At 40.3% G+C, this 24,354-nt stretch overlaps 1 protein-coding gene across 3 annotated transcripts in view; it reads right to left on the bottom strand.

The window, feature by feature from the left end:
• LOC111251196 (uncharacterized) overlaps positions 1-24,354 on the bottom strand; it is an 85,960-nt gene that overhangs the window by 14,210 nt on the left and 47,396 nt on the right. Inside the window, exons 1-2 of one of the 3 annotated variants that reach the window (XR_015328526.1) lie at positions 1,797-2,122; positions 998-1,165 (exon numbers count right to left, since the gene is read on the bottom strand). The gene's annotated coding sequence lies outside the window, so the exon portion shown is untranslated. Of the gene's footprint in view, positions 1-712; positions 841-997; positions 1,166-1,796; positions 2,123-24,354 lie in introns of those variants that run through there. The other 2 variants (XR_015328525.1, XR_015328527.1) reach the window with 2 other exon arrangements.

The following is a 24,354-nucleotide window of genomic DNA, read 5'->3' as shown; positions in this document are numbered from 1 at the left end:
TAGAATTGAACTTCTTAGAAGTTGTCTGCTTTAGGAGAACTTGTCACACCTGAATGTCCATATATAAATAGATGCGCGCCTATTTTTAAGATGAAATATTCATTTCTGAACTAAGTTCAGCAACTCGGGTTTATGGTTGCGGAGTATGATTATAGGCAAAAAAGTTCCTGCTGCTGATAGGACCGCCTCATCCTTAATCTTTGACACACGACAGCTTGCTACTGCACGTTTCTTTGTACAGGCTGAAAACGCAAGCCTTAGTAATAGTAACTATGGATCTTATCCGGACCGGTAGATTTCTGTATAATAACAATACATGCACGTGTTCCGGCTGTTAGATCGCGTGGACAGTCCGCAGCACTTCACAAACGTAATCTCAATAATAGTCAAGCCAGCTGATGTAAAATTAGAAAAAAAAGTCAATAAAACATGACCGGAGGCCTTTGTCCTGAATTCAGTGTTTGATTTTCTTGAGAAGGTGATGATGCGTCTTCTAACATGCACAAGCGAATGCTATCAACATCTTGTTCACTGCAATACCCCTGACCTTTGGAACTTGAAAATCTACCGCTAACAATAATTAGCAAAAAAAAATTTGCAACACGAGCTCGATACCATTACGATGTTATGGAACTATCTACGTCGACACGCTATTGGTAAACAGAATGTGGTAATCAACTGACATTAAATTGTCAATATCAAGAAAACAGACCTTCGAACCCTAAATGTATTAGACGTCCACAGAAATCTTCGTTAGATGCACAAGACCAGGCTACTAAACGAAATCACAGGCAAATTTTGCTCGCTTTTTCTCTCTGTTTACAGCGTAATCTTGTCTGCTATCTAGCTTTTAAGTAGGATTATTACGACGCGATAATAATGTAAGCATACGTATTATATACTAGTATTTCGATCTGGTGCGACTGAACCACTCGAGCACTATCCTGGGCACAAAACATGAGCGTGCTAATTATCTGGACTGTCAATAGACGCTTACATTATATAACGATGAGCCATCATGATGGGGGACTGGTATACAAACAAAGTGGTGGATGTATCATACTGGTAGAATACTCCGCTGTGCATGAAGGTTGGGGGGTACGTCGTCCGCGAATCGCTAACTTGCGGTGGAAGTCTGCCCTTCGATGTGAAACCAGAAGCACCACTGAAACAATATTTAACTTATTGTTGCTAAGCTTGACTACGTAACTTCCCATTGATACGCGTCTCACTGTTCTAAAAATAGGTGGTCGTGCAGTGTCAACTACCTTGTTTTGCGTACAGGATACTGTCAAAAACCGAAAATACTCGATTGTAGCTTGTTCATGGGTGAACGATGCATTTATTAGAACCATACTTTTAAATGAGCATGCTAAACGACACGTAGCTTAAATCGAGTATGTTAAAAACTGGGTTGTGGCTCGTAATGTGTCGATTTTTAGGTTAGCGTGCTGGCGAATCCATTGCGCCGGATCCGGATCAAGATGCCATTCATGGTTTTGTATGGGGTAACAATTTAGGAGTTCCCCACGGTCATGCTTTCACACACGAGAAGCAAACGGTTCCAACTCTATACTAGAAGGAACTCGAAACAATGAATGTGTCTCCCTTTTGTTGGCTTACTGAAGCTGCTTCTAATCGGCATGGACAATTTTATATGATCCAAAAAAGAAACGGATAGCTTACGACGCTGCTGCAACAAAGATAACAAACAGGACAATCAGCAAAAGTAGCTTTGTACTTGTTGTGGTAGCAATAAGCACGCGATTTTTCATGCTGATTAATGTAGTACCTACCAATAAACAAATTTCAGTGAAAAGACAATCAACGCTGAAGTTCATTTCATAAGATTATGGGCGATTTACATAGAACATTTCGTTATTATCTTATGACCAATAGCGTAATACCAATTAGCTAATATATTTATTCGAGTAATTGATTATTACGTAGACGTAATTTTTATGGTTACAACTAGATAACACACCTTTTACACTGGAAAGATCTGTTTCAATCCCACCGACTTTTTGTGAAGGGTCTCTGTGCAGAAGGATCTTGTTTAGGTAAGTTTTTTTACATGAAAAATGAATAATATTGGTAAGCAGTTTTTCCTACGCCAGAACTGTTGATGAGTTTATATTACATATTTTTAGAAAGAAGTAGGCAATTCTCACCTTTGCAATTTTTGCAACAGTAGCATCTATTGAAATTGGCCTAACTCGTTTCGGACAACAAGCCCTAACTTTGCCTTCGTAAGTCAACTTCGTAGTACTTATGGTGCAAATTTCCCAGGAGGATGGTGTTAGATAGCCAAGGGCGTCAAAGGACGATTGTTCTTTTAACATAAATAACTGTGTCGTAAATGCCAACCCCAACGATAACATAGGAAAAAAAATAGTGATTCAACAGTAAACAATGGTAATCGATGGTAGAGTGTTGGCAAGTACTTCGTTCGCTTGGCTGGTATTTACTTAATGTGTTAGGAAAGTGTCAATATGCTCTATAGTCGCCGGGTAAAGTGATGAAATGTAATAATAGCTAAGACTCACACGAGACCGATTAGCTAAATTCAGTTACCCTATTATCAATCGCTACCCACAGTCCCGTATCGAGTGCGTTTGACTATCTACAAATGAAGTTTTCATTAGGAATCAATGACGATTCTATCTGGAGTACTGGCTTATTGTGGCCGGTGCACATAAGAAATCCTATCTCAAAAAGATGTCCTAACAAGCAAACCGTCTGACCGTAGCCCTTTCTCTAATATCTTTTTATAGTGTTTGAACTCGTAAAGCTTTTCTGGCAAACAAAGGGGATAAAATATAATGTATGTTTTAATATAACTGTACAAAAAATAATAAAGCATATCTTTTACGATATGTGTTTTGTTAGTAGACATCAGTATCAGCCTCGTTAGGGTATCGTACACGTGATTCGTTATTAGTCCGGTAGATCAGAAACTTAGCCAAACTCGAGAAGCTAACCAGGATTAAGGTTCATAATCTTTAGGTAGGCGATGAAGCCCATCAAATCGAATTCAAGCTTCAGTCAAGCCAGACAATAAGAATAATGTAAGTTTGCCTTTTTAAGCGACTTTTTATCTAGTACAATTGAAATAAAGTTATGAAATCATCACTTCAATGACCAAGACTGCAAGCTAAAACAGGCTCAGTATGCACAATCTTAAGATACGCCTTTTATATAGTATAAGAAGCCAAGCCAACGAAGGCATATAAATAATTTTTGTTTATTTATTAACAGGATCAATACTTTCCGTCTATATGTTATCCGGCTTCCAGAAATTCGTTAGTAAAACAAGGTCAGAAACCGGAACCCGTTTTTTAATCTAGGAGGCCTTAAAATTTCGGATCTTTCGAAAGCTAGAAAGAGCAATTTCTGTAAACAGTAGAGATAATTCCCGGAAGAGGCCTAGGCTATATTTCTATAAATAAGTAAATGACGTCAACCGCTACGTAAGTGGGCAAAACAGTTAAGCGTATTATGTAAACTCTTAGCTGCATGTTTCGCTCGTACGACGATCGGAAGCTAATAACTTAAGCCGAACGACATGTCGCGGCCCCCACGCCCAAAGGGCTTCTGGATTGTAGTGATCTGAAGTGGAATCGCTATGAATTCGATAATAGATGATATAGAAATGAAATAATGAAATAGGGTTTTTCAGTATCAAGTATACGTTTTTACGTACGGTGCGAGGATACGTTTCTTTTTAGTATTACTATTATTATGATACTGTTTTTTTATGCTAACAAAAGGTGAAATAACGCAGTCGTCGCCAGGGCCGTTTGAAATTTCTGTCCTTGTTCATTAAAGGATCAGGCATAGTCAAAGCCATCACAAAGGTAAGCAACGTTCGTCCTGTTGTCGTGTTCGCTAAAAACGGCTTCTATTGTCTATTAATTTGCTACTACTGGTAGTAATAATGATTTATTTTATAGCACCATAACCCCACGCAACACTACTTTATCAAGCCGAAACCGTGTGATTAAATAGAATGATTAAGTACGATTATATAGTAATAGTAGTTGACGAGAGATAATATAATTTTACGTGATTGATCAGTGAGTAGTGCCCGCTTTCTACCCGAAGAAGAAGTAATTTGGAGCTCGAATTCAGGCTAGAAACTTCATTTGTAGTTGAGTGTTACTCGCTGCTACCTTCTGCCAGTTTTCAACGGATTCATTGACCCCTGCTCGTCACACTTGGTTTGCCACTGTGTTCTCGGCCACAATTATGAAGTAAAATAGCTCGTAGATTCTATAGAACGATGCCCTCTATGTTCTGTCTCCGCAATTTCCCATGCCTTCTCTTGTTTCCTTTACTGCCTATTTCATACTCCTCCCGATATTTTCAAACTTCACAAGGTGCGCTTCAACCTCTCAGTCGACGTTCACATTGTATCGACTTTACTGGCCTGACCTACTAGCTATACCTACATCGTTAGTAAAGTAGGTTTTGAGATAAATCGAATGTTTTGGTTACCGCAAGAAGCACGTCATAGTTTATGCATGAAAAATATCTATAGTTAGCGGAATAGTCCAAAGAGGTAGCTTCTAAAAGAAGATGGGTATTGCTTTGTGGCAAATTTTAAATGTTATTTGAACGCGTTGAGGGACTTGTTTTACTGCGCAAACTTCGCAGAAAATCGTTACGTAAATAGAATGTAACGTAAATAGCGCTTGATTTCCTGAGACTTCGTTGTCGTATTTATTTGTTAATGCATTCATCATAATAAAATTTTTAATGAAAAGATAGAAAATGATGCCTGACTTGATGTGTCCTCCGATCATTCCTCATGGGTTCCATTCGATCATTCGAATGGGGTAGACTGAAAAATGTCTCACTGCGCAAAAGCCGGTCATCACATGCTTATAGATAAAAAAAAAATAATAACAATCGTAAGGTTTATAAAATGTGGGGCATAAAGGCTTATAATTGGTTCGAAGTTTTTGTTAAAAGAGACTTTCTTGCATTTGAGTTTCTTCGAAAGTATTCTCTCCAGTAGAATTGCTTCGATAACGAGCAAAACGTCAATATATGCTTGCCTCGTTATTTTCCACCTGGAGCTTCTTCACTGTGCCACTTTTACATGCAGTACTAAGAAACAGAAGAATCTTCGTAAAGAAGCACAGTAAATCTTCAGTACTGGCTATCGACACTAGAGAACATTTATAATCAAATGAGCGCCGTTACGATGCTAGTATCGGGAAGAAAGTGTCAACTGCTATAACAAGAACGACGACAGCGGACAATACGGTACTCTGACTGCGAAAAAGCTGATGACTATCGTGGCTATAACAATACGTATATCAAAGCCAATCGTGATAGCTTGGCCAGTACGGCGATCTTCGGTGATATCGCTATCGGTGATATCGCCGTAAGTAACAGGCTAAAAACGTGAAGCGTACCCACTAGCGCGGTTGACTTTAGGATGTCTAGCTACCTGACCCAGCCTACAAAGCAAATATACAAAACGCGTACAGAGACGCACAAACGTATCATTTCGGATGGGAACATTTCCTCGTAGACGCCGACTTTTTGTTAGCACACTATGTCACCTGTATGTTTTTATTGGTAGTGAAGATCCTAGCAAAAACGGTTCGCACCTCGCGTTCAACACCAAATCGGCTTAAAATGTCATTGCGAACAATAGCAACTGCTTCGCCCATACGCCGACAACCGTCTGCGTAAGAACGTACTGTGAAGATACCTCTGTGCATCCCAGTGAGATGACTGATGTCGAAATATGTCAACGGACGATGACGGCAATCTATACCGCAATTATAGCTCTGTAATAGATTCAATCAGTAGGATAACGTCTAAGTAAACCTAATAACCATACCCACGTGACTTCGGAACATGAATTCCCCTTCGAATTGACTTTTTGCCCACGCATATTTTATCTATTTGCTTGTTTTCGCACGCGCGTCTGTCTTTTCCATTCAGAAGCTCAACTTAGATCTTGCGAAGTAACAGATTCATATGCGCTGTACGTCAGTCTCTGTTGTGATTTCGGCCGCCATTTTAAGTTGAGCCAAAACTTTGAACGCTAAACATGAAAAGCATTTCAGACCGCGATATTTCGGTCTAAACCAACTTCGCACCGTATACACTAACCGCTGCCGGCCTGTATTTGTCTGGTACAATAGTGACCTACACTTCTATAAAAATTACGGTTTCGAATTATAGTTCTAATAAGCGATTTTCAGGCGGATGCCAAGTGTACTAAGTTTTTTGGCGATAAATTTTGCTCGACTTTCCCAGCAAACAGAGTTGTGCTGTTCTCCCAGCACCTTTCGAATGGAATCCAGTAGCCGGGCACGTACCTGCAGTGAAGAATCGGAGACCTGAAGACGAAAGCTGAAGACATTCGCGCCTTGATTGGCGACGCCATCAGCAACAACAGCAACAGGAACAACAATATCGTCAGCTTAGCGACATTTGCGTCACTTCTGTACAGTGCCGCCGGATCGTTCCTGGTGTTTGCCGCCTGCAAAAACTCCAAAGTGTAGGGCTTCACAGTCGTCAAACGTTACCGAATGGTACCTGCCTCACCTGAAACATTCGTCGACCTATTTGCGCGGTTCTGTACCTAGCGGTTATGGCAAAACTAGATGATTGCCGACTTGAAGAGTGCGCTACGGATTTGCTGCTTGCAATGGACGCAGAAATTCTCGCGACGTCTCGACGCTAGCGTTCGCCTATGCCAAAGCAGACATATGTGTTGTGATTACACTGAGCGAGTAACGAACCCGTTGGCATTTAGGAAAGCGTAAATGTAGTTTTGTTCAGAAACGCCATCGTACTGTATATGTGCGTAAAGTTGTCCATGTTTGATGTTGTGGCCCGTTTTGCCCTATGCACGATCCTGTTGGATTACTAGCGAAAGGATATAAATGTACTCCGCTCGAATCTGAGGAAAATGCATAATTTGCCAAATCTGATTACAGGTAAGTGCCATTAAAATTGTAGTTAAGTACCTTGTACTATGTGTAGGCGTTTCTCAAATTTGCAGGTACAATGCTGACAAAAACTTCTCAACAGGCTAGAAATTAATGGCACCTCATCACTCTGCTTCGAAGCGCAGTTACCCCTTGCGAAACTTCTAATTTCGCCATCTCTACGCTACATCATAGTGGCCAATAACAGAGTACTTCATATTGCTGCCGCTTTATTCGAGGGAAGTTCTATATTTACATATGGAACTTCCTTTCCAAACGCAAAGGCAGAAAGCCACTAAACGGAAAGCGAGATCACCCCTTTTTAATACTAGCAGACCCTTCTTTGCTATAGTCTAAAACCTAAAACAGGTGAAGCCATTCCCTCATCACAAGAAATTTTCCTTTAGAAAGCTTCACTGTTGCAGCAAGAAAGAGTCAAGGATGTATTCGCTCCTGCCACGCAGCTAGGTCCCACGAAAGCTTGAGCAGCTGTATCAAAAGGCCGACATTGTATGTGAGCTTCGGCAAAATCTATCCATTTTAATATCGCTGGTCTAATGGGAACAACCTAGAAAGATGTGATCCTTTAACTAAGAATGCATTGAGGCAACACATATAACTAAATTTTCTATCTCAATTAGGACGAGTGGTGGAGCCTCATAACTGATCGCCTATAAAGCGAGCGTTACATACAGTTTAGTTATAAATGTCTCATGAATGACTGCTACCATTTGATGATTGATGCTATCGAGCAGGTTTTGTATACGTAGAGGATGATGCTGATAGTAGTTTTTCTTAAAAAAAAAGCTATATACAACATGGTAAGCAGTTGTCTTATAACAAAAACCGGGTGCTGTAGAATACATAAACAACAATCCCGGCTACATCGTAAACTTGTTATTTTTCCATAATGTCTAGGGTCTGCCAAAAATATCAAGATTTCACCTTAAGGCCATTATTATGTCTAATACACTGAATAAGTCTAAACATATTTAAAAGGAGGCAAGATAAAATACACGGTTGATGAGATAGCTTATAGTGTCGATGTACAGTGCTGTATTGTCTATCATATGCTACTTTTACTCAAAATAAGAATTCATAGAACGATTTTTAAGTACTTATTTCAGCGTACTTTTTTTGCCAGCAGTTACGCGGACGTAAACCGATTAACGCGCCTGTCTTCTGTGAATCGCCGAATTGGCATCAGCTTCCAGTGCTCTAAATGGCTGGTTTAGATGTGATAAACGTGTTTGGATGACGTTTATTTATCCAGCGTGATCGTTGTTTATTTTGGACACTTGTCATACATCTGCATAATCTGTAGGAGCATATCGGTTTGTTCTATCGGGCGTGCATTCCGAAAAATATTCCTTGGCCATGTTTTTAATTTTCTAAGGTCTACACTTTCGAAGAACAAGCCGATCTTGCTGACTTCACTGTGATTCATGTCGAATAGTAGAATTTGTCAAGGATAGTTCGTTGAAGTTGTACAAAGTCAACTGCTTGATAGGGATATAGCAGTGTATCTATCGGTAATAGCGCCGTGGACGATACATCTGTTTCGCGCGATTTAGAGATACAGGGTGGCCTAAGTTCTAATACGAGCATGAACACACCTTGTTTACTATGAGCACCCAGCCGTCTGAAGCAGCACCTAACGACCATATAGAACGAACGTAATCGTAATTGTCTCATTGACAACGGGTTACGCCGGGTCATAGCAATACGCCACTGAGTAAAATCATGTCTCGCAACGGCTCGCAGCTTAAAGACGGATCTCACGGACCGAAAGTGTCCGAATTTAAAAGTGAATAGATAGAGAAACTGTAAGTTGACAGTACAAGAGAGATAGATAATTACAAGTTAAATAGAGAAAATCAATTTGTAATGGATTAGTATTGAGCTAATTCATGCTTAAAGCTTAGGTAGCACTGGGCAGTTGCTCGAACAGTTACCGATAACGTTAGGAGTACGTCGTATAGAGTCCGAATTTCATTCAGTTCAAGATAGCATCTAGAACTGAAGCTGTAAATAATGGCTACGCATAGAGAACTTCCAAATCGATGTACAGAAACTGTAGTCCTGCTAATTACATACTTTGTTCTTTCGGTATCGGAGAGGGCTCATTTACGCCCATACCATTGTAGATTCTCTTCTCGGGACCATAAAAGTATACTTAGGCTGCAGAAATGTAATGCATTTAGGAAAAATGACTCAAGCCGTGTACATGTAAGCAAAACTATTTGGTGGCCTGTTTAGACAACGGTTACAAGTGGTCTAGAGCAGTCCAAAGGGTCCGCGTGGAAGTTTTTTTCTACCAGACGGACCAACATCTAAGAAAATCCTATCCTAAAGCTTAACATGACACAATAGTATAATACACAATGATGAATAGAGCTGTATGTAAGCGTAACCTATTTGAAAGCGAAATAGAAAAAAAAAGAGCTCTAAATCCGCGTTAACAATTGATACAACTTTAAAAACGTCGAACTTTTTTTTCGCGTATTGTGTATCCTTCGATTAAAGTTTCCGACTCAATGCACTAAGGTCATCCGCTATGGGCTTTACAAATGTTTCCATGCTGCATCGAGTAGCTTAAGGCAATCATATGAAAACAAGTTCCTGAATGAGGTGAGTATTTCAAAACACTTTAACACTAAATTTACGACTACTGACTGCCCGTTTTCAACAAGACATACGTTAAAGTTTAACATGAAAAAGAAAAAACGTATTAAGCGAGCTTAGCATACCCCTCATTAAACAATTGCCCGTCGCATCTATTAATAATCGCTGTTCAATAACAGTAATATATAATACGATATGTCGAACCTGGAACAGGGTTCGATACCTTCGGGTAACCAGTGTCGGGTTGGACACAAAAACATAACCTGCTTGCAGAAACGTTTTGTTGTTGTCTTCAATTTGACACTGGTTAATCGATCCTTGATCGGTACAAAAATTGTCCTGCCGGCGGTCGTGGGTCGTAATCGTCAGCCCTCTGATACGATTCTCTGAAATCCGTCATGCAAATATGGCTTACACAAATCACACATTGGCGTACATATGCGTTGTAGCGCGGCGCAGTAAATTTGCTGTGTTTACGACAAAATAAGCATGATACTCAGAGGCAAAAAAAAAAAAAGTAGAAGATACCGACAGGTTTTCTCTCAGGCGACAATTGGTTTTATGGATCGTAAGGACGTCAGGGACAATACGCTAGCTAGTTGCTTGGCGCCTCTATTACCCTTCCGTCTGCATCGTTTGTAAGATCGAGTTCCCGGAAGAAATTAGAAAAACAGAATTTACTCATCTTCCTTTCGTAATTAAGGCCCTCTAGCATATTGGCTGTATTATGTCCTACTATCAAAACTTTGTGACTTCGACGAACAGATGCGTATTTGATCTTCGATGAATCAAAACATAAACGACCTAAGCAGGCAAATCATTCGACAAGGGTTTCTCCTGCCTAATTATGTGATCTGATATTGATTCTCTCAAGGCCGTCAGCTAAGGATGCTCACTTCATGGAATCACAATAGCTTCAAAATTAGATCTTTGCGTTCTGTGTCGTGAAACATTTCATTTCATTTCTAAGAAATCGTCTTTTTCTTTTTTTCTTAATTTAAAACCGACGGAAACTTTGAATACTATTGCAAGGGTCTTATGGCCTTTCAACCATCGAAATAAATAAAACTTCGGTGGAAGGAGCGGCTTTACCGTACTAACCTTGGCGCAGAGTGTAAATAATTATTTTGTCCATAAATAACAATAAGTTCGTGTAAGTTTTCAGCAGTTTAATATAGCTTGCATTTAGAGGCTAAAAGGACAACTGCCAAATGATGTGAACATTTAGGTCCATGATAGCACAGCCTGCGCAGGCTTAGAGTAAACAAATATAGTGACCTGCGTTTCCTTGGGCAGTGCGACAGGCGCAGACAAACGAATGATAATTTTTTTTTAACCACCTCTTTGATTTCAGATAAGTTCGATTCGAATTGAAAAATGCAAAATTCCATATCACTGTTAGCTACTTTGTTATGGTTTGAAGGTTTTACGTAAGCAGCTTTAGCAATGTTTTCATAGAGCAGTGGTTCAGACCGATGATCTGGCGATGGGATTCTTACCGCAGGATGATCACCTGTCAAGACATTCATTTGCTCGTCTTCATCCAAGCCGAAGCCGTCGTAGCTGCGTCGGCTGATAAAATGATTATGAATACTTTATTCCTTCTCAGATGATTCTCGTTTCTTCGTCTCGATAATATTTTTACGTTATTTGCTTGGTTGAAGCGTTTTATCAGACACAATTGGATCGCATGGATGCGTCAAGTTAATATCTCAGACTTAAGGTTCAGCGAAACCGCTTAGCAAAAATAGTGCAAGGCAGCTGAGGCATATCATGTGTCATTTAGAATGTGATGAAACGTACGTATCAGTCACCCTGTTCGCCCCCTATCCAAGCTTCATCGTTTATCGCCTTTGTATTATGAAAATCGGGATCGATCCCGCCACCTTCCTCTTTGACGTTCTCGTAAATTCCCAATAGGCAGGTGTAGTGGGAGGTTTGTTATGCCTTACAAATAATCATGTAACACCAGACGGTCTACGGATCTGTTTAACAGTGATCGATGCAATCCAATGGCGAATTTTAGGAACGCAGGCTCAATTCGATGGAATTTTTCAAACTGTATCGTCTGTAGTGTCCGAGTTCGATAGGAAGCTATCGGGCAGCCTAAATTTCGAACGGGGGATGCTGTCACCGCTCGTCGTACTCTGCCCGTGATGTGCTTCGTGTAGGCTTGCTCAGTCACAGGTAAAAACCAAGTGCTTGAAGTTGACTAGACACTTCGAGCTCGTCCTGTCTATACGAAGTGCATCGGTTTCATGCCTCCCTCTTGTTCGTATTGATCACCTGTTTCGCCTCACCCATGTATAGCAAGAACCTTGCGAGAGCTTGCTGGACATAGAACGAACTTCTTCTAGCGAAGACAACATCGTTGGCATGCGTTTTACGGGACCCGCTGTTTCGGCGGGGCATGATTCGGTAGCAGAGAAAAAAGCAGTAGCTTCAGGTTATCACCCTGTATTACGCCAGTTGAATAGTTCGAGCTAGGTCAAGCCATAATCTATAGCTAACTAATTGCCCTGATCAAATGCTGTGAGGAATTCCACATGGTAAAAGCTCTACTGAAATCTTGTCTTGGGGCATAATACCAAACGCTGATTCAAAAGCTATGTAAGGCGACGCCTGTTCCGATCGACGACAGACATGGCGCGTTTCCAGACGTAGTATGTTGCATGCCGTATGAATGGAATGTCCTGCGCAGGATCCGTACTGTTTAGCTGCAATACGGAAACAAACATCGAGAAACCTTGTTCAGACGCTGTGTGATGAGATTGGCGAGAACTATATAGAAAGCTCTTTAATCCCTAGCGGGTAGTTGCATAGGGCACGACTTTGCTGATTGTTCTAAGACTATTATTGTGGAACTTTTGAATATTTTTATACGTTGTCGGCAATTCTTTGTCAATAATTTAAGGCTATTGAGTGTGCACACTAATTACGGTAATGTAATACACCATTAGATCGAAGAAAAAGGAATTATTCAGGGAGTATTGCCACTCGGTGCATAGCCACTGGACACATTTAAGAAAATAGGCCAACTTAAAAGTAAGTCGAATTTGCTTAACTGCACTAAAATTTATAACAAACTTCGAGGATACATGTCTCATACTTTCGTGCGATTCGTAGCCCTTCAGCATAAGTAGCCTTTATGGAAAAGCTAAATAAAGGTTAACAAAGACGAACGTGCTCCTGGCACGCGGTCTGTAAGAGAGACTATTAATTGGGTAAGACGATGCGTCTTTTTCTATTTTGACCTATTTTCGAAAAATCGTTTTTCGGACCATTGAAAAACATATTAATTTCTGCCAACCGTCCCGGCTTAATTTATAAGGAAGCGACAAAGTGCCTACCATCAAGACGCGCAATAAATCAAATGACATGACACGAGTAGGAACTTGTGCTTTTAATCTGGATTAATCCGCGCGAAATTGTGCGAACAGTTGAGCAGTGGTAGGAAATAATTTCTAGTAACCCTACGAGCGCAGCGGTCGTTTTGTTTCATTTTTTTTTTTTACCAAAAAATGTTCCCCACACGTTCAAACCAGTTCGGTTTCATTCTCACGAAATTTCGCACCGCTGCGGGTTCCCCATATGATTGGCGATATTGATAAAGGATAACCGGCGACCTTTGTATAAATCAGAGCTTCCCTCCCGCCACTCAAATTATTAGTCACAAATTGCTTTGATGTTTATGGCTTAGAAGCGACTCTATCGGCAGGGAACAGAGTTAATCCTCTACAGCATGTTGAACTTCCCTCTCTGTAGACTAACGCCAGGAAGGAACCAGTGGATGGGAACCGACTGATGTGGAAATTTTTGTGCGCATGTCTTTGAGCTCACTGAAACCATTTCGTGTGGGCAAAAAGTTCGGCGACATATTTCTGCGTGACAGCTTCTGTCAAGTGATCGTTCATAGCCTTTTTAGTGGGATTCCTTGCATATATATATATATAGACCTAGTAAGGCAAACTTGGCGGACTGTTTGTCCTGATAAGCACCCGCTTGCTGCTAGCCTGTTCTGCTTTTAACGAAAACAAATTTATCGTATCGAAGAGATAATGCATCGCTTCGTAATCTGAGCGCACTAGTATTCAATCTGTTGCTGCTGGACGAATATCTACCAAAATCTTAAAGCAGCCTATGTTATTGCCAATATTAATGAGGTTTCTGGAAAGGTTGGCATGAGGCAAACTGAAAGATCCTCAATAGTTTTAAGATTTGAAGAGTTCGAAGGTTATTCGAAATGACTTCAAAATGCGTTTTTGACACAGTTGTATTTCTGATGCAGAAGTGAACGGGCGTTTTCAGTTGGTCTGTATAGATAACCTGATATGATTAGTCTTTCGTAAAATCTTGTGTCTCGTAGCCATCTTGGGCAATTACATTCTTGGGACCTTTGTTATCAACCCGAAATTTAATGTCGCTAGAGCAGTCTGCATGCTGTGTACTTGCGCGACATTTTAGAGACTCTACACCTCGTCGTATCGCGTAACGCATGGTGACTATTGAAAAGTTATTTGGGAGTTATAGAAGGATCTTTCATTAATCAATGGTTTAGATAACGATATGAATTCGCACTCGCGGTGAATGGTCATCATACCAGATAAGCGTGATCGGCAAAAATGACCCCTCTAGCACATATTAATGTTTTGAAATACCTCATCTTTTCACTCAAATACAGCCTTAACATCAAAGTATAAAAAGTTCGAATTTGGATGTCGTATATATATATATATATATATATATATATATATATATAGAGAGAGAGAGAGAGAGAGAGAGAGAGAGAAAGGTTTTTATGGTATATTATCTCCCAAACAAGGTTACGCGCAGAAGTTCCAATCAATTTGGCATGATTTCTTAATAAGCACCAGCCGTTAACTCTTAACGACGTGCTTAATCTCCATTAGTCCTGTTTGCCAAGTGCGACACAGAAAGGGTCAGTTTAAGAAGGTGCTTATCGGCAATGTTACTTCGCTTCGATGAGCAATTTAGCAAAACGCAGCTTTATTAGCCAGTACCAATACAAATTGTATGGAGTTTTAGCCTTCTTTCCAAAGATGCGTATCTCAAAGGTTACTTGTCGGTTCTGATGCTTCGAATTATTACTAAACGTTACCTCTCCTGTTGAAACATGCCCTTCGCATAAACGACATCAAAACAACACCCTAGGTTTCTGCAATAGCGAAAAATCTTGTAAAAAGATTTTTCTCATCCGGTTACCTCCAAGACTCAAGCTTGCTCTAACAGAACAACAAGCTATTCTTTCCCTATTAGAGCACTGCAAAAAATCTGGACCTTTTATTTGGTTAATTCGTGTAGAAAATTGAAGTGAAGTTAGCAAATCGGCCAAATTGAATTCGGACAAACACCTAAAGATGAACTCACAGTAGCGCAATGTATAAATGAAATATATATAAAAACAAAAGCGAGCGCGGATGGTGCTTGCGAATTTAAAAACAAACTACTAGACAGGAAGTTTTGCACCAGTGGTATCTCGCTCCAGCGTCAGATTTAACCCCACGTAGGGCCGTTACCGAGGTATAGCAATATTTCGTCTCTGTGAGCTTTCCGTTCATGGGGCGAATCCATATTAACTTGCATTATCTGTAACGCTATTTTTTATAGCCCTTTCTCTTGTAACGAAGTGTAGTATCTGAATAACCTATGGTTTGAGGTTCTTCCATTTCCGCTTGGACAGGTTGATAGCCGCGATGTCTAAACCGCCTGTATGCTAGGGTAGTGCTTCCATCGAGCGTGGGAACTTCAGGGAGAGGTTTGTGTAAATTTATTATTTTTGAGTGGAAATTGTTAAAGAAATCACGGGAGTATTAGACAACGAGGTGGCACTACAATAACTAGTTGATCCTATGCGAAACATGCACAAGTAATATTAACCACTTCAGAATTGGAGATTTTTCTAGAATAAATATATTTAAGTTCCATTCAGCATTCAGTATTGATTCTAGTCATTAGTAATACATGGTCTACGATATGTAAATTCAGCCATCATTAAAAAAATTGCAAAAAATAGGTTTTGCAAAAGTTTAGCCGTTGGTAGGCCGGATCGGCGCACGGAAACATCCAGTAAATGAGAAACATGCCGACGGTAACCCGAAGCTAACCTATGCTGGGGAGGAGATGCATGCGAACTGGGCTATCCACCGTTGAAGTCTGCCTATAGTTTTGCTTACGCACCTTATCGAACAACGTAACAGTACTTTTCTGTTACATTATACTTGTATAATATCACCGTTTCAGAACAGCCACTTAAACCGTTTAATTACTCTAAAAAAGGAACTATATGAAATATTAGCGCAAAAAAAAATATATGGGAAGAAGCTCACTCTGGGTCGGATAGAATAGATATTCGCCCTTAGAATGATGACTAGAGGCTATTGCGACAGAAACAACGTAACTGAGGTGCGTTTGGCTACGTCTAGAACTACAGATCTCAAAGGCAATGGGATGTCGCAACAAACGCTTTAATGATAGAAATATGTACAAAGTGTGAAAGACGGGGAAAACTTTGTCCGTAAATACGATTGATCTTAAGGAAATAGCCCTTCTAACTTTCTTAGGTGATAACCCCTTCAAAGTCAGACAACGTTTACTTCAAATAAGTAATGCCTAAAATACGACGACATGCACATTGCAATTCTGGTACTGTAGTCTGATGTTCATACCATATAGTTGCTGCCTTCACCCCCGTGCCCTAACTTCGTCCTCGTTAAAGAAGTGGCCTTAATATAAGCCGGAATCACTTAAATGTGACGTAATATTGTCTCCATTAACATGAGTTAAACATGTCATGTTGTTGTGAAAAATATATTTGATCGTGATCAAATGTCTCGTGCACAGTCAACTGACAACCGTGTAACTTAATAAGTTAACTAAATCTAATGTCACGACTAACGTGTTACGTATGTGACGTTACCAGTCTTACGTCAACCCTGCAACATGGTTATTTCATTTTGAATTAGGAAAATAGGTCTACTGAATGAAATGGAGAAAACACGAAGCCTGCCAGGCAAAAAAAAGCAAGCTTTAGAAACATACTGTGAATATTACGAGCTTATTGCAATAATTACGCTGTCACATATCGTCGAGAACATCTGCAAGCCTGAATGAGTAAATGGGTCTAAATGGAAATAGAGCTGATAAGCTTGACTCTATGATTGGCGAAAACAGGTTACGAACTATAAAATACATCTGAGGTCAGGTAAACGAGATGAATCAATAACGCCATTTCACTCAAGTTATATCTACAAAAGATTAACACAAAGTTAATTTTTTTTACCACCTAGAAAACGCTTTGTTCTAAAAAAAGAAAGCTAACTAATCTAAAGTTGATTATTGAGGTGCAGAGAACAGACCACTGCTACCCTCATGTTCTTTGACCCGCTGCTGTAAACAGCATTAAATAGCACGTCACAAAATCAAGATTATCCTACTAGAAGCCATAGAGACAATTAGGTCCTATTCGTTTGGCTGCTGAATAGCGTCGCTCTTGTTTGGCTTCTCGCTGCAGTTTTGTCTAGCTTTTCAAGTTTCTTCTTATTAAAATAGCATATAGGTTTTTTTGGCATAGGCTAGGTTTTATTCTGGGAAGAGTTAACTGCCAAGCGGTACGTTTGGGTTTGTCCTTACATGAATCTGTCCTTGTTACAAAAAATCACGAGAAAGTTCGCATGTATATGTTTCAGTTCACTGAAAGGTGCAATAAGTAAAAAAAAAACTTTCGAATTACTACGAAAGATTTCAGCTGCGTGTCGCCTTCACTGTTATTTATTGAGATTTAATACTGTATGAGTACTGAGTAACCAAAAGCCAATCAGAAAAAGTTTACCGGCAAAGTAAAATTGTGGCGGAACTTACGTAGAAGAAAGAAATATATATATATATATATACATCGAACGGGCATTATACTTGGTGAGTTGTTATTGTTTTATCGTTTCTAGATTTTCATTTGTTAATGTTGAAACGGTCCTTCTTTGCTTTACGCCATTGCGCGATCCGATGCGCGACAAATAATACACAGATCGATTCTTCACAAGATCGTTAGAAACGCTTGAAACCTTCAACTGTCTATGCGTAAAAAACAAATAGTAAATCCAATCCACCACTTCTTCACTGTTCGTACCTTCGCTGTAGGATCGAACTGAAGTTACATTGGCCTAAGTTCATTATCACGTTACACACCCACAATGTGTTCATGTACCTAGAGAGTAAGGGTAGGATTCAATTAAAATGCAATCTGGATGATGTTACGCAAATGATACTTGACTGTCGATTCTCTTCATTACCTACGCCAATTGGACCCTTTAACAATCGTTGGATTGTTTTTTACGACTTCGTACGAGTTATCCATGTCGTTGGCTCATTTATCTCGCCTACATCTTTGATCGCAAATAACAAGCCAAGTGGCGGCGGCGTCAATAGACGCGAGCGGTTCGGGGGTGTTGCCACCCTCTTAGTGGAGATCCACGCTCCGACGGTTGTGGATACTAACCGAGGCTCTCCCTTGGGATCCACTCGTTCTCAACTTCAAGTAACTGACATTTACACCTTCCACTGTACAGCAGCCATTCTGACAAGTCAGAGACGAACGTAGAAGAACGCAGATGCCGTTGCTGAGCGACAAAAAACAATAAATTTAACAGCCGATCACTATACTTGCGCGGTTCCTGTCAGCGCACAAAGCACTATCGGATAGGCAAGGCGGTAAACTTTGTAGAAACCAGTGATTTGTAGATGTTCATACGGCATAGACGTTCCGATACAGCTTTTCGCATCATTGGCAATATGAAAGTCGGTTCTCGTGTATGCTTCTATTAGAAGAATAAGCTGTCGCGTCGTCGGACCGACGAAACGTTAACTGGTTGCAACGAGCACTTCATCAATACCATTGAATCGTCTTCATAAAAGGGTGCTGCTTCTGACATATGCTAACCTATGTGGTAATCATTGAGCTTCAATCAGCAGTTTTTCTTGCGAACATATCAAGCTTGACTCTTTTCTTAAGTTGAACGGTGTCTGGAACAGTACCTTCACTCGCATTCACATCCTTGCCAAAAACAGGATTTTTTTCTTGATCATGACTAGGTCTTATGAGAAGGTGGGGCTTAAGGACCAAGCAAAACACCCACATAGATCTATCATCTCTATCTTCTGCAAAATAGTCGATTTTGATTCCGCTGCCCGTCCCGCAAAACGTAGCAAAAACAAGTTGCGCCTCGCTGCTTGCAATCCGACAGTGAGTCTTTTAGGACATGGTAATCACTCAAACCTTTAAGGCTTTATTGGGTTTCATTTGTTTCCATGGCAAAAGCATTACATAGATCTCTGTTTCAGTTCACTCGACGATAGCCGTTTCGAACCGTCCTGGACGGAGTTCACTTTCGGTGCTAGTATGTCCAAAGACTCCCCATGAAAATACATTATGTTTCTTATGGATAGATTGCTTATGATAGTGTGAGAAGTTTCGTCAACTACATCTATTTAACTAGAAGTTCTTGATAAGATCATGCCCATTTTTCTTAGCAACGATTGCAATATGTCTCCGGAGAAAAAATAGGTTATGCGCAGGTGTTGGAAAACCAGATATATAAGATATTTTTTCTTAAACCTGGCTATTTTTCAAGAAATCATTGATTTTTTTTTTTAATGAACCTGAAATATGACCTGTAACAGAATACTTCTACTCAAAAATATTGCAAACGTTAAAATTCATCCAGCAAACTTTGTATGATGGGACCATTGTCGTCTTAACTACTAGAACCTTAGTATCTGTTAGTTAGAGGATCTGGTCGTCGCAGATGAATTAACTAACTTAATTCCCAACAAACCTTTTAGAGATCACTTTCATAGCTATTGAATCGGCTGATATTTCTCGTAATTTATTTTGTTGTATCGAAGAATTGAGGTTTCTGTTTGAACTTCATCATCCTCAGCTACATTGCCCCATTGGTCGAATTTTAACTGGGAGTGATAGCAATACTCGCAGTTTGCAGTGCCGTAAACGCTGCCGCACTAAGAGTCCACTCCGCAGGGTTGCGTTTAACTAATTGGTCGCTTCCCTGCCCGAGTAGCCTCTTGTGGTAAGATGCTTTCCTAGAGACAACACGTCAGTAGAAGGAAATTAAACCCTTTTATATCGGCACCGGTTATTTGAACTCTGAGTTTACAGAGCCTTTGACAGAAGTCGACGATGCACGACGCTATATTCCTTCATATCACTGTACACTGATAAAATATCTAATCGGGTACCCTTGTTACGGATACTCCTTTAAAACGGTGACCAGCAAAGTGTATGGCTTTATCGGTGAAGGCACGAGGTATAAGCAGTAAAGTTCATTTTTTACGACATCATTATGACAACCCTAGCTCTACGACGATACTGAATGATGCATATGCATGAGATGTTTATATATATAATAAAAATTTGGAACGCGAAGAATAAATGTCGGGTTTTCATCTTAACACACGAACATCAAATTTTCTAAAACCTTTATAATTCCAAGGCACATTGTCGAAACCTTTCGGTGAAAACATAATTTTAAGAAAATACACAACATTCTGCCCACGCCACGCCAGTTTTGTCTAGAAGTCAGGCAGACAGGCAACATAAAAGTTAAAGGGAAAATTGCAAAGGAAGCACGCGTCTTTGAGGACAGCACAACTGAATCTCGAGGAGCAAAATGCTCATTTGGTGTCTTATGTTAATATCGAAAAAAGGCGAAAAATTCCGACGGTTCGATAAATAATGGAAATGCCCCACTCACGAAAAGGGGTCATTAAGAGGGCCATTGTTACTTAAGTGCCCAATTGCGATCCTTGGGGAAAACGGAGCCTTTTCGGGGTTGGTCATGTGTGTTGTAGTAGTGAAAGTGTCCTATTTAGCAGTGCTCTGAAACGTGTGCAAATATTCTTTTTTTTTTCCTACGAAAGCGGCAAAACCCTCTGAAAAATTTCAAGGATAATTAACTGGTTTCCAGTGTATAATTATCTTCTGTGATTACCAGCCGCTGTGGTGCAATTTGTGCGATTTGCCGCTGATCCAGCAACTTCAGTACAGAAAAAATATATTGAACGCCTATCTGATAATTGCTACAAATTCGCTAAACTTGTTGATATGACTTTTTTAAAAAATTACAGTTTCAATCTAAGCTGGCAAACGAAATACCTGTCTTCTATGAAGTGGAATATGATTTTATGAAAATCTTTTTTATTTTATCAAAATCATGGTAAATTTCGCACATTCAATATGCAAATACCGAGATATCCGATACTCTTCTGGTTGTGCGTAAAGCTTCATCCACCGCACTATTCCGTGGGTGTAATCCTAATTCAACGTAGCTTAATGGGTAAAAGTAACGATACAAACCCAACAACGCCCACGTAAGTTTAAGAGTAGCATAAAGGTCATATATCGCAACGTTGAAAACGTCGCGCGCATCCTTTGCTGCGTGCTACCAAAGCTGGATTCACCCAACACTTTTCATTACGGTGAAACACTCATCCCAGATCGCGATTCCGCCGCTGAATCAGTCAGTCACCGTATCACTAACAGGGTTAAAAATGACCCCCGTCCCTCTCTCTGTGAAATTTCGAAGCCATCGATTGGTTAGTGATTGTTGAGGTCTGAGGTGCAAGGAAACTAACAATGACTCAAGGTGCCTCCAACTTTCTCCTACAGCTGCTAGCTGAAGAGAAAATCAAGCTGACATTAAAGTAATACTTGTGTTGAAAGTTTCGCATGCTTATTAATCAGGCAAATACACCCTTTATCTAGACGTAGATGCTAACACTTAGAGAAATCTCTTTTTTTTACCTCTTCTGAGGTATTTGAGTCATCTATTTTTTGCACGTAGTACCCTAATATGACACACATTCATATAGATTTTTAGAGACATTATTTTGAATATTGCATGGTATCGACTTTGCAGAAAAAATGTCGCCGCTACAGCGAAAGCAAGGATAAAAAATGGCCAAAAAACGAAACTTTGGGTAGTGATAGCTCGGTGACCGAAACTAATATCTTGACATGCTGACACATCAAGGAGTCTTAATTTAATTCTGTAACAGGTCGAACTTAGCCTTCTTTAGGCTCGTGAGAGATTGGGAGAGAGGGAAAGGTTCCGCTGACGCAGCGTATCGTACAGATAGATTCATCTTTTTCAAACAATTAATAACTTAGATTGAAGCAACGCCAGTTGTTCGCACAGAAGTGATTCCCGATATTTGAACAGGCAGAAGTTCGCGAGGAACAGCAAATCCTATCAGTAAATAGTTAGATTTCATAAAATTTATACCGCAAGTCCAACATACAGACAGCTACGTGTTCTTTACTTGTTGAGACATCGATAATCCCAACCGCACTTATTACTTAATCAATATACTCTACACATATGATACACAGGCACAGAAAAATGGACATCGACGTTTCTTTCCCCTTTTCTGTCCCGTCTATCCACCTGTAAAATCGTCGTTGCTTTACGTATATGATGACTAAGTAACTTTGCAGAACCGCCATTCGTTCTTCCGCTACTGCGGCTCCGTTTGAGCAAAGAAAGGACTCGTTCCTACTTCTACATCAATCGATACGTAGCAGAAGAGCCGTTCAAGCAACCGCAGCCACAGGAAGCTACAGGCGTTGCCGCACCTTCAGACCTCCTCCGATGAGACAGATATCGTACACCGTATACAACAGCTGATGACGCCGGTAATGGTGCTCTGTTAAAAGAGCAGTTCCACGGTAATGCTAAGCCGGCAGAGTCGACAAGCGGCAACGGCAGCAGTAGTAGTAGTTTTAGTTGCAATGCCTTGGATCGCCTTGGCCTAATGGCCGCTTCTCTCCTGCCTTCTTCGTACCTTCTGTTCACGTCTGCCCACGCAACGCCTTTGAGACACGCTATGGCGCGGGGATTTTCAGCAGGAAGCACATTTCCTACTCGGAAAAATCGATCGTATTGATTACATAACTAGAAATAGTCGACTCGAAGCGAAATTCGAGTTTAAAGTTACAGCTGCAAGCTAGCAAATGCAGCCAACCATAGAGACTGACCGACCGGCCGACCGCCACGTTTGTTGTCTGACTGATTCCGTGGCAGGGCCAACAAAAGTAGCGTTTGGTCCGTCGGCAGTACAGTCTTCTGATGAGGCGGTGTTGGAGCTGCTACGGTGACTGTCGCTGTTGAACAGCAACAGAAGCAAGAACGGCGGCCATTGCTGCAGCGATGACGGCGTAATGGCGACGATGCGTCAAGAGGCGATACGAAAGCGACGGGTTCGAACGAAGACAGCAATTGAACAGATCGAGGGCGATCAACAGACACACGCACAGAAAGTATTGATAGGAAAGGTTTTCTCACATATTGACGGTCCAATAAAACAACGGGAAATGCAGGCACAGTCGTAGCCACGGCAGACGAGCGGTAGTGATTTTTCTGTAGATTTCAGTGTCTGAGAATAACGAACAAGCTAAAAGAGGACATCGAACTAAGGATGTTGGTCAGCAATGACCACAACAACATAACTGACTCGAAGCCTGACTTGATACGATATGTCCGAATATTTATCCAGACCTTTGAAAAAACGGTATTGAACAACTTGTCTGTGTAAATTTCTGTCACTGAATCGCGACAAGGCCGTTAAAACATGACTGTTATAAACCATAGCCAGGGAAGATGCTGTGTATGTAGCGTACGTCGGATTATGATGCAAGAAGGAGAAAAACACGTGCAACATACATCTTCAGTAGATAAACACTAATCACTAACGAACTATTAAGTGCATAGTGGTAATAGGCAGGCAGGTAGCTTTAAGGCTGTTGTCATTTATTGTTTGCCCACAATTGCCCATAAGCTATAAAACGTGTGGGTTTTGTTTATGACGTAGGTGTGCTTTGCATGACTTACGTCTACCAATTACTAAAAGGCACATAGTAATTGCACAACTCTACTAAGACTGATTGTATAATCTGAGCACTGTAAAAAGCAGCTATCGTTTTGGTCTATAATCCTGTCATCTTATAAACGGATTATTATATCGCACTTCATATTAAAACAGAAAGCGATTCTTTGGGTTCACATTCAGTGATTATGTAACTGTCACATATTAAACTATGGAACGTTATTTATCGGCACCGATAATTATAGTCTTGTTAGAAACGAACTAAGGCTGGTCGAGTCTACTACAGTTTCTTCAGGCTTGTTCCAGGTACTGCCGCTAATCGTTGTATCAATGGCAAACAAAAACCACATTGATGCCAGATCCTGTTAATTAGGTAACGCTTCTTGCCCGCTACCCTCAATCTAAATTATTTCTAAAAAAATTATATATTGGGCTTGAGGAATATTTTTGATGTAGTAGCCGACCATCATCAAGCTGAACTTCCATATTATGTTAGCTTTGAACTTCTGAACGTTCTAAGTTAGACTTGCATGACCGCAGTTCAGGACGTGTTAACTTGTAGTTTTTAAAATTCAAAGCAGGTCTATTGACCACTGAAAACCTGACATTAAGTACTCGTAGATACAGAATATCAATGCTATCTGTTATTTTCTCAAGGAACCAATCTAATAATTGAAGGAAAATGCGCCATTTTCCTTTGCGTCATCCAAATGAATCCATACGCACAAATCTGCAGATGTATTTTAATAGGCTAAACTTTATAAGGATCTCTGATTTCCCAGACAAAGCCCGAAAGTAAGTGAATAGTTTAGAATAAGAAGCGTTTCCAAGAGATCTTTAATTATTAACATCAGTTTTT

The sequence above is a fragment of the Varroa destructor genome, unplaced genomic scaffold, assembly GCF_002443255.2.
Source record: "Varroa destructor unplaced genomic scaffold, Vdes_3.0 BEIS01000005.1, whole genome shotgun sequence".
Lineage (NCBI taxonomy): Eukaryota > Metazoa > Arthropoda > Arachnida > Mesostigmata > Varroidae > Varroa > Varroa destructor.
The sequence above is the reverse complement of the archived record's forward strand: the minus strand, read 5'-3'. Positions and strand labels throughout refer to the sequence as shown.